The 9,683-nt window shown below is 47.2% G+C and overlaps 1 long non-coding RNA gene across 1 annotated transcript; it reads right to left on the bottom strand.

Annotated features, from left to right (window-relative positions):
- Positions 1-972: 972 nt before the first annotated feature.
- On the bottom strand, positions 973-2,380 carry LOC127146869 (uncharacterized). The gene is made up of 2 exons (XR_007818187.1): positions 2,077-2,380; positions 973-1,217 (listed from the first exon to the last, which is right to left on the bottom strand). It is a non-coding gene; the product is annotated as an uncharacterized LOC127146869 (long non-coding RNA).
- Between the last annotated feature and the right edge of the window lie 7,303 nt (positions 2,381-9,683).

The raw sequence follows: 9,683 nt of genomic DNA, 5'->3' as shown, positions 1-9,683 counted from the left end.
ATCTTGGATTTAAAGAACAAGCCCAAATAAGGAAAGTGCAAAAGTAAAGATGAAATTGAGGAAAAATGGACCAAATATAAGCCCATCTTAAGAGACCCTTCTTGTCATATTTTTTTGCTTCATTCAAATTTTGAGAAGTCAGCTTTAGGTCAATTTTCTTATAAATTTCTACCAAGGACTAAAAATATTTAGACTAACTTATGTAATGTAGGCCATGTTTTTAACAAACACCACACCGGTTTGTAATTTTCATTTTTTACATGCACTAACATAATTAGTATGAAAGTAATTAGTTGAGCCAAATATGTGCATCAACAATCATTAAGACTATTGATTCAAATTGAATGATGATATCATGCTCATTAATTAGTCCAAAAGTTTGGTATTTCATTCATGGTAAGTAACTTTACAACAATCAAATAGAGGTATAATAAAATGTTCAAAATGAGTACTGTTGAAATTTTAAAATTAAAAGAATTAAGAGATGTGATGTAAACCCCGAAAATTTAGATAATTTTTTTGAAGATATTTATCTTAGTTTGATTTAATGAGGTTTTAAAGAATTAACGTTATTTTAAAGATTTATTTGTTCTTTCGTAGAAATTAGAGTTTAATTAAATAATTTTGGATGCTTATTTAATTAAATTGGAGAAGTTGTTCTTTTATAGATTTGGAAATTTTATGTATATATGAATTTATATACATATAACTATTATGGAAAATGAAAAGGATAATTATATAATTTGTTAAGGGAAAGATAAGGTATTTTGGAAAGAAAAAAATTAAAACAATTATATTTGATAATATATAATTATTTTAGGAAATATATTGTATCTTTGAAAGAAGATAAAAGAGATTTATTTGAAGAGTATTATTTTCGAGAACGATGTTGTAACGACCCGACTCTTTATGCTGAATCGAAGTGGTTACTAAATCTAGGATCAGTGTTTAAGTCATAAAATCTGGTGTAAATAAATGCAAAGAAATCTAGCAAATTTATTTATGAAAGATAGTTAAAGTAACATGTAGAAATACGAGTTAAGTTTAAAATCCCTAAGCGGGCCCTATCTACATAAAGATGGTAAATAATGAAAGTACTCGAACTCAAGTGCGAAAATCTGAAATAAAGATAAGCGGAAGCGGTAGTCCCTATGGCCCTTCACGGTCTCACTTCGAGTCGCTCGCCAGTTTGCCCTTGCCCTTACCTCGTCCTCTACCTGAAAACATAAAATGAAGAGAATGAGTATAAAAATACTCAGTAAGGGACCCACTACTAGTCCCACTAGGTGCCTGTTAACATTCCTATCGAGTCCTGAAACTAGTACCAAATCTCTGGCACGCTCCCGAACACGTGCAACATGCGCCCCGTAGGGACATAACTCTGGTCTTCGGTGTCCAGGGGACACTTAGGACCGTCGGGATGCGAGGACCCCGTCGAGTCGCTCGAGTCATATCTATAGTCATGCTGGACTGGCGCCCCGTCGAGCCTAACAGTCCTAAATAGGTGGTGATCCCGAAGGACACCCATGCAGGTACGACTCAGATAGGAGAAGTTAACAGATACCCCAATCCCAACATACATATGCATACGTCATCAAATTATCATCAGAAAATAACCACCATCTCATCCCCCACTACAGCTATCATCAAACAGTCACTAATAGTCCTCATTATACAGTCACCTACGTCATAAGTCCATCAGTCTTATCATACAGTCACATACATCATAAGTCCATCAGTCTTATCATACAGTCACATACATCATAAGTCCATCAGTCCTATCATACAGTCACATACATCATAAGTCCATCAGTCCTATCATACAGTCACATACATCATAAGTCCATCAGTCTTACCATACAGTCACATACATCATAAGTCCATCAGTCTTATCATACAGTCACATATGGTTCGAGGGTTCTCATTACTATAATATTATGCCAAAGTATGGCCATGTCATTCGTCAGATCATGATAAAATATTATCATACATCGTAAGCCCAACCATCATCGTATGTCACTGAAGGAACATGCAACATCAAATTCTCACATGGGGCTAGTAGTAGAAATCTCTTACCTCGAGATGTTGCTAGATGAGTTCCTACTGAGGAAGTCCTAAGCTGCAGCAGCTATTTGGTCCAATTTGCTTCTTGAGGAAAGTAATTAAATTAATTAAATTTCCAAATTAACTCATTTAATTACTGGGCAGGCTAGGGAATTTGGAAATTACCAAAAATTTAGGTGGAAGGAGCCAAAACAGGCTTGGCGGCTCGACTGGAAGAAGACAGGACCGGCTCGGCTTGGCGTAGGCGCGGCTCGGCTCGGTACAGGGACTTCGCGTGCGGCTCGGCTTGCTACAGGGAGGGGGCGCGGCTCGGCTACGCGGAACGCACGGCGCGGCGCGGTTGCACGCGGGGAGAGCTGGGCACGTGTGGCGCGGACGCGGGTTTCGGTTTCGGGCGCGCGGGCGGTTCCGGGTTCGGACGCGCGGGTGGTGGTTCCGGGTTCGGTTTCGTCCGTCGGCTGGAGGCAGGCGCGTTCGCGGCTTCGGTGCGGCTCGGGTGTAGGCGCGTTCGCGGCTCCGATTTGCAGACGCGTTCGGCTGGCGACGCGGCTTCGACGTGGAGATGGATCTCGGCGACGAGTTTCGGCTGATCTGCCTCGGATCGAAGCGGCGCGAGGGTGGCTTCGGCTTCCAGTCGTCTTGTAGACGCGTGAATGGACGGCTTCGACTCGGCTTCGGCGTGCGAGGAAGCTTGGACGAATTCTGGCGCGGCTGTGCGTGTGGCGTGGGTAGGCGGCTAGGGTTTCGCGACGGCGGCGGCGGCGGTGGCTCGCGGCGGCGGCGGCGGCGCGGCTAGGGTTTTCTTCTCTCCCTCTTCTCTTTTCTTTTCCTTTTCTTTTCCTTTTCTTTTCCTTTTCTTTTCCTATTTATAAAATAATTTCCCTCTTTTCTCTTCTTTGATTAATTCCAAGTTTCACCCTTCTCTCTCTAAAATTTCACCCAATTTCTCAACAAATCCCTCCTTTCCCTCAACTTTTAAATACGTATAAAAATCTTAAATACCAAGATAATTCCATTTGGAGTTTACTTAATACTTTAAAAAAGAAAAATCCAAATCTTAATGATATAAGTTCCATTATTTAATTATAAATAAATAGATGAATAAAATAAAAATAAATAATTGAATTAAAAACGAACGACATGAGATCATTGGGGTGTTACATACTTCCCCCCTTAGAAAGCTTTCGTCCTCGAAAGCTCTACTCCTCGAACAGCTCTGGGTACTGGGTCTTCATGTCCTCTTCTCTCTCCCACGTGGCCTCTTCAACTCCATGGTTCTGCCAGAGGACTTTGACTAGTGGAATATCTCGACTACGAAGCTTCTTGACCTCTCTTGCCAAGATCTCGACAGGCTGCTCCTCATAGCTCAAGTTCTCACTGACCTGTAGGGGCTCGAAGTCCACGATGTGCGTCGGGTCTGCGACATACCTCCTCAACATGGAGACATGGAATACGTCATGTACTGCTGAGAGGGATGGGGGCAAGGCCAAACGATAAGCCACAGGGCCAACCCGTTCCAGTATCTCAAATGGCCCCACGAAACGTGGACTCAACTTCCCCTTCTTCTCGAACCTCAGAACGCCCTTCATCGGTGCTACCTTCAAAAAGACCATATCTCCCACTTCAAACTCGAGGTCCTTACGTCGTACATCAGCGTAACTCTTCTGTCTGCTCTGTGCGGTCAGCATACGAGCTCGGATCTTCTGTATGGCTGCATTGGTAGTCTGCACTAACTCGGGGCCTAGCATCCTCTGCTCTCCAACCTCGCCCCAGCAGACAGGGGATCTACAGCACTTGCCATACAGAGCCTCAAACGGAGCCATACCAATGGTGGCCTGGTAACTGTTATTATAGGCGAACTCCATTAGATGCAGGTGGGAGTCCCAACTTCCTGAAAACTCTAGCACACAGGCCCGCAGCATATCCTCCAAAATCTGGTTCAGTCTCTCTGTCTGACCATCAGTCTGAGGGTGGAATGCCGTGCTGAAGTCCAGCCTCGTACCTAATGCAAGTTGGAGCCCTTGCCAAAATTTCGAAGTGAAACGGGCATCCCTGTCTGAAACGATGGATACTGGTACTCCGTGCAGTCTTACTATTTCCGTCATGTATAACTGCCCCCACTTGCTGGCAGTGTACGTGGATTTCCCTGGCACGAAGTGGGCTGTCTTCGTGAGTCTGTCGACCACAACCCAGATCACCGTGTAGCCCTTCAAGGTCTTGGGCAGTCCCGTGATAAAGTCCATCGACACACTCTCCCACTTCCACCCTGGCACACTCAAGGGTTGCAACAACCCTGCTGGATGCTGCCTAGGTGCCTTCACCTGCTGGCACACCAAGCACCTACTGACGAACTCTGCTACATCCCTCTTCATGCCCCTCCACCAATAGACACTCCTTAAGTCCTGGTACATCTTCGTACTCCCAGGGTGCATGGTAAACGGGGAACTGTGAGCCTCAGTCAAAAGCTCTGTCTTAACTGCGCTGTCTTCCGGCACACACAGGCGTCCCTCAAACATAAGGCCATCATCAGAGGATATAGAGAACTCTTCACCTTGCTCCGTCTCTACCATACGACGTTTCTCTGCCAAGTAAGGATCACTCAGCTGAGCAGCAATGATCTTTTGCCTCAAGGTTGGCTGAACTGTCAACTGAGCCAACTGTGCGGCAACCTCACCTACTGAGACTGCAATCTCGGCTCTCTCCAAATCCCTGAGTAAGGGGGTCTGCTTCGTGATTAGCGCTGCTGAATGTGCAACCTTCCTACTCAGCGCGTCAGCCACTACATTTGCTTTACCTGGATGGTACAGGATCTCGCAGTCGTAGTCTTTCACCAACTCGAGCCACCTCCTCTGCCTCATGTTCAACTCCTTCTGAGTGAAGAAATACTTCAGGCTCTTGTGGTCGGTGTAAATCTGAATCTTCTCACCGTACAGATAGTGCCTCCATATCTTCAGTGCAAAGACTACAGCTGCCAACTCCAAGTCGTGGGTAGGGTAGTTCCGCTCATGATTCTTCAACTGGCGTGAGGCATACGCAACTACCTTACCTTGCTGCATCAGGACACCTCCCAGTCCATTCTTAGAGGCATCACTATAGATCACAAAACTTCCCGACCCATCAGGCACTGTCAGGACTGGTGCCGTCACTAGCTTCTGCTTAAGCTCTTGGAAACTACTCTCACATGCTGGGCTCCAGACAAAAGGGGTTCCCTTCCTGGTCAACTGGGTCAATGGGCTGGCTATGCGTGAGAAGTCTTCTACAAACCTCCTGTAGTATCCTGCCAGACCCAGAAAACTGCGAATCTCACTGACTGTAGACGGTCGAGGCCAGTTGGTCACCGCTTCGACCTTAGCTGGGTCCACCGAGACTCCCTCACTGGAAACCACGTGCCCTAAAAATGTCACCTTCTTTAACCAGAACTCACACTTGGAGAACTTGGCGTATAGCTTATGAGCTCGAAGGGTCTCCAAGACTTGGTGCAAGTGCTCTTCGTGTTCGGCCTCAGTCTTGGAATAGATCAAGATATCGTCAATGAAGACTATGACGAATTGGTCTAGAAAGTCCTTAAACACCCTGTTCATCAAATCCATGAACACTGCAGGGGCATTAGTTAAACCAAAGGACATCACTATGAATTCGTAGTGTCCGTACCTCGAACGAAAGGCCGTCTTGGGAATATCACCGTCCCTAATCCTCAACTGGTGATAGCCTGATCGCAGGTCGATCTTGGAAAAGACGGTGGCCCCCTGTAACTGGTCGAACAGGTCCTCGATTCTGGGTAAGGGGTAGCGGTTCTTAACTGTCACCTTGTTCAATTCTCGGTAGTCAATGCAAAGGCGCATCGACCCATCCTTCTTCTTCACGAACAACACTGGGGCTCCCCAAGGTGATACACTGGGCCGGATAAAGCCCTTGTCCAACAGCTCCTGTAACTGGACTTTCAACTCCTTTAACTCGGCTGGGGCCATTCTGTAAGGAGCTCTAGAGATAGGGGCGGTGCCGGGCTCTAACTCAATGGCGAAGTCTACCTCCCTGGGAGGCGGAAGTCCTGGGAGTTCGTCGGGGAAAACGTCAGGGTACTCCCTTACTACTGGTTCGGAAGATAGGGAAACTTCTGGTTCTGCCATATCTACTACGTTCGCCAAGATACCCCAAGTACCCTGGCTAAGTAGCTTACTCGCCTTCATTGCTGAGATGACCTTGGGTATACCTACCATGCCTGCTCCTCTAAACTTAAACTTATCCCCGGAAGGAGGGTTAAAGACTACTTCCTTATTAAAACAGTCTATGGTTGCATGGTTAGTTGACAACCAATCCATGCCTAAAATTACATCGAAATCTTGCATATCTAGCACCAGTAAAGTTACATTCAAGGTATGGTTTGCTATTTCTACCCAACATGCCCTTATTTTTTCCTTAGACAAAAGGGCCTCTCCCGAAGGAGTAGAGACAGACAAGGCACTACCCAACGGTTCTACTTCTAAACCCGCATGCTTGACAAAAATAGAGGATATAAATGAATGCGATGACCCCGAGTCAAATAGTACCAAAGCATAATGCCCCAAGATTGGGAGCGTACCTGTCACCACCGTACTAGCTCGCTCGGCCTCCTGCCGGTTCGTGGCAAAGACTCTCCCCTGCTGGGGAGCAGAAGGCTGACGTGGCGTCGTCTCTAAGGGTTTCCGAGGACACGCATCAGCAGTGTGCCCCGGCTGCCTGCACCTGAAGCAGACTCCACTCCCAGCTAAACATTGTCCTCCATGGACCTTCCCACAGGTAGTACAAGTGGGTAGCTCTCTCAAAGTTCTCCCAGCTGCTGCCAGCTCCCGACGGTGTCTCTGGAAGACACCTCCTGACCTCGGAGTCCGCTGTGGTATTACGTCGGGCTGCGCCTCCGCCTTCCTCTTCTGTCCCGAGGCTGACCCTGTGCCGACAACCTTAGATTGACCAGCTCTCTCATGCAGGCTCAGATCCAGTGCTATGCGTAGAGCATCCGCATGAGTGGTTGGTCGAAGAGCTCGTACAAAACCCTGGAGGTCTAACCTGAGGCCATTAACAAATCTCTCAGTCCTGGCGGCCTCATCCCTTACCACATCAGGGGCAAAACGGGACAACAGGTCGAACTCGGCATCATACTGTTCCACGCTCAGTTTGCCTTGCTCCAAGTTTAGGAACTCTTGGAGCTTGGCGTGCTTCACGTTGGCAGAGAAGAACTTAGCATAAAAGCTCTCCCTGAATTGCTCCCATGTGATCTTGCTGGCATCTCCTCCCAGCGCCCTCTCAGCAGTCTCCCACCAGGCAGTCCCCCTATCCTCCAAACAGAAAGCTGCACACTGCACCTTCTGGTCTTCTGGGCACTTCATGTACCTGAAGATCGTCTCTATGGATGTCAACCACAGCTGGGCTCTAAAGGGGTTGTCCAAGGATCCGTCGAAAGTCTTCGGGTTGTACTTCCTAAAATCCCTCAAGTGCTTGGCCTCAGCTGACAGTTGTACTGGCACCGGCTGAGCTTCCACCGGGGCTGGAGGGATGACGGGCTGGTCCTGAACAGGGGCTGGAGGGACTACAGGCTGGTCCTGAACAGGGGCGGCCTGGTTCTGCTGAGCAGCGAGGAACGGCGCTAGAGCAGCTTGCAGCATGGCCTGGTAACGCTGCTCCATTTCGGCGAGATCCGCCTGAGTGACCGGTGCATTAGGGTTGACTGGTACGTCGGGGTTGACTGGCGGCGCGGCAGGTTGCTCCGCCGGTTGGCCACGACCGGCTCCTCTGCCTCCCCTGCCACCTCCTCGGCGTGCACCTCTACGTGGCGGCATTCTTCCTAAAATTCACCACTAGAGCTCAATATTCTCTCTCTAAGTCTAATCTAATCAGGCAACATTATAATCTTAATATTTGTAAAGCTTTAGGCATACCTGGCGAGTGACGAAGGACCGTATAGCCATAGGGTGAGGTAAAAATCAAAACAAAATGACTTACATCATAAGTCAGTCTACAGGACCTAAAACACTGCGCTCTGATACCAACTGTAACGACCCGACTCTTTATGCTGAATCGAAGTGGTTACTAAATCTAGGATCAGTGTTTAAGTCATAAAATCTGGTGTAAATAAATGCAAAGAAATCTAGCAAATTTATTTATGAAAGATAGTTAAAGTAACATGTAGAAATACGAGTTAAGTTTAAAATCCCTAAGCGGGCCCTATCTACATAAAGATGGTAAATAATGAAAGTACTCGAACTCAAGTGCGAAAATCTGAAATAAAGATAAGCGGAAGCGGTAGTCCCTATGGCCCTTCACGGTCTCACTTCGAGTCGCTCGCCAGTTTGCCCTTGCCCTTACCTCGTCCTCTACCTGAAAACATAAAATGAAGAGAATGAGTATAAAAATACTCAGTAAGGGACCCACTACTAGTCCCACTAGGTGCCTGTTAACATTCCTATCGAGTCCTGAAACTAGTACCAAATCTCTGGCACGCTCCCGAACACGTGCAACATGCGCCCCGTAGGGACATAACTCTGGTCTTCGGTGTCCAGGGGACACTTAGGACCGTCGGGATGCGAGGACCCCGTCGAGTCGCTCGAGTCATATCTATAGTCATGCTGGACTGGCGCCCCGTCGAGCCTAACAGTCCTAAATAGGTGGTGATCCCGAAGGACACCCATGCAGGTACGACTCAGATAGGAGAAGTTAACAGATACCCCAATCCCAACATACATATGCATACGTCATCAAATTATCATCAGAAAATAACCACCATCTCATCCCCCACTACAGCTATCATCAAACAGTCACTAATAGTCCTCATTATACAGTCACCTACGTCATAAGTCCATCAGTCTTATCATACAGTCACATACATCATAAGTCCATCAGTCTTATCATACAGTCACATACATCATAAGTCCATCAGTCCTATCATACAGTCACATACATCATAAGTCCATCAGTCCTATCATACAGTCACATACATCATAAGTCCATCAGTCTTACCATACAGTCACATACATCATAAGTCCATCAGTCTTATCATACAGTCACATATGGTTCGAGGGTTCTCATTACTATAATATTATGCCAAAGTATGGCCATGTCATTCGTCAGATCATGATAAAATATTATCATACATCGTAAGCCCAACCATCATCGTATGTCACTGAAGGAACATGCAACATCAAATTCTCACATGGGGCTAGTAGTAGAAATCTCTTACCTCGAGATGTTGCTAGATGAGTTCCTACTGAGGAAGTCCTAAGCTGCAGCAGCTATTTGGTCCAATTTGCTTCTTGAGGAAAGTAATTAAATTAATTAAATTTCCAAATTAACTCATTTAATTACTGGGCAGGCTAGGGAATTTGGAAATTACCAAAAATTTAGGTGGAAGGAGCCAAAACAGGCTTGGCGGCTCGACTGGAAGAAGACAGGACCGGCTCGGCTTGGCGTAGGCGCGGCTCGGCTCGGTACAGGGACTTCGCGTGCGGCTCGGCTTGCTACAGGGAGGGGGCGCGGCTCGGCTACGCGGAACGCACGGCGCGGCGCGGTTGCACGCGGGGAGAGCTGGGCACGTGTGGCGCGGACGCGGGTTTCGGTTTCGGGCGCGCGGGCGGTTCCGGGTTCGGACG

Source organism: Cucumis melo, chromosome 2 (genome assembly GCF_025177605.1).
Source record: "Cucumis melo cultivar AY chromosome 2, USDA_Cmelo_AY_1.0, whole genome shotgun sequence".
Taxonomy (NCBI): domain Eukaryota; kingdom Viridiplantae; phylum Streptophyta; class Magnoliopsida; order Cucurbitales; family Cucurbitaceae; genus Cucumis; species Cucumis melo.
Note: the sequence above shows the minus strand (reverse complement) of the source record. Positions and strands in the feature narration are given on the sequence as shown.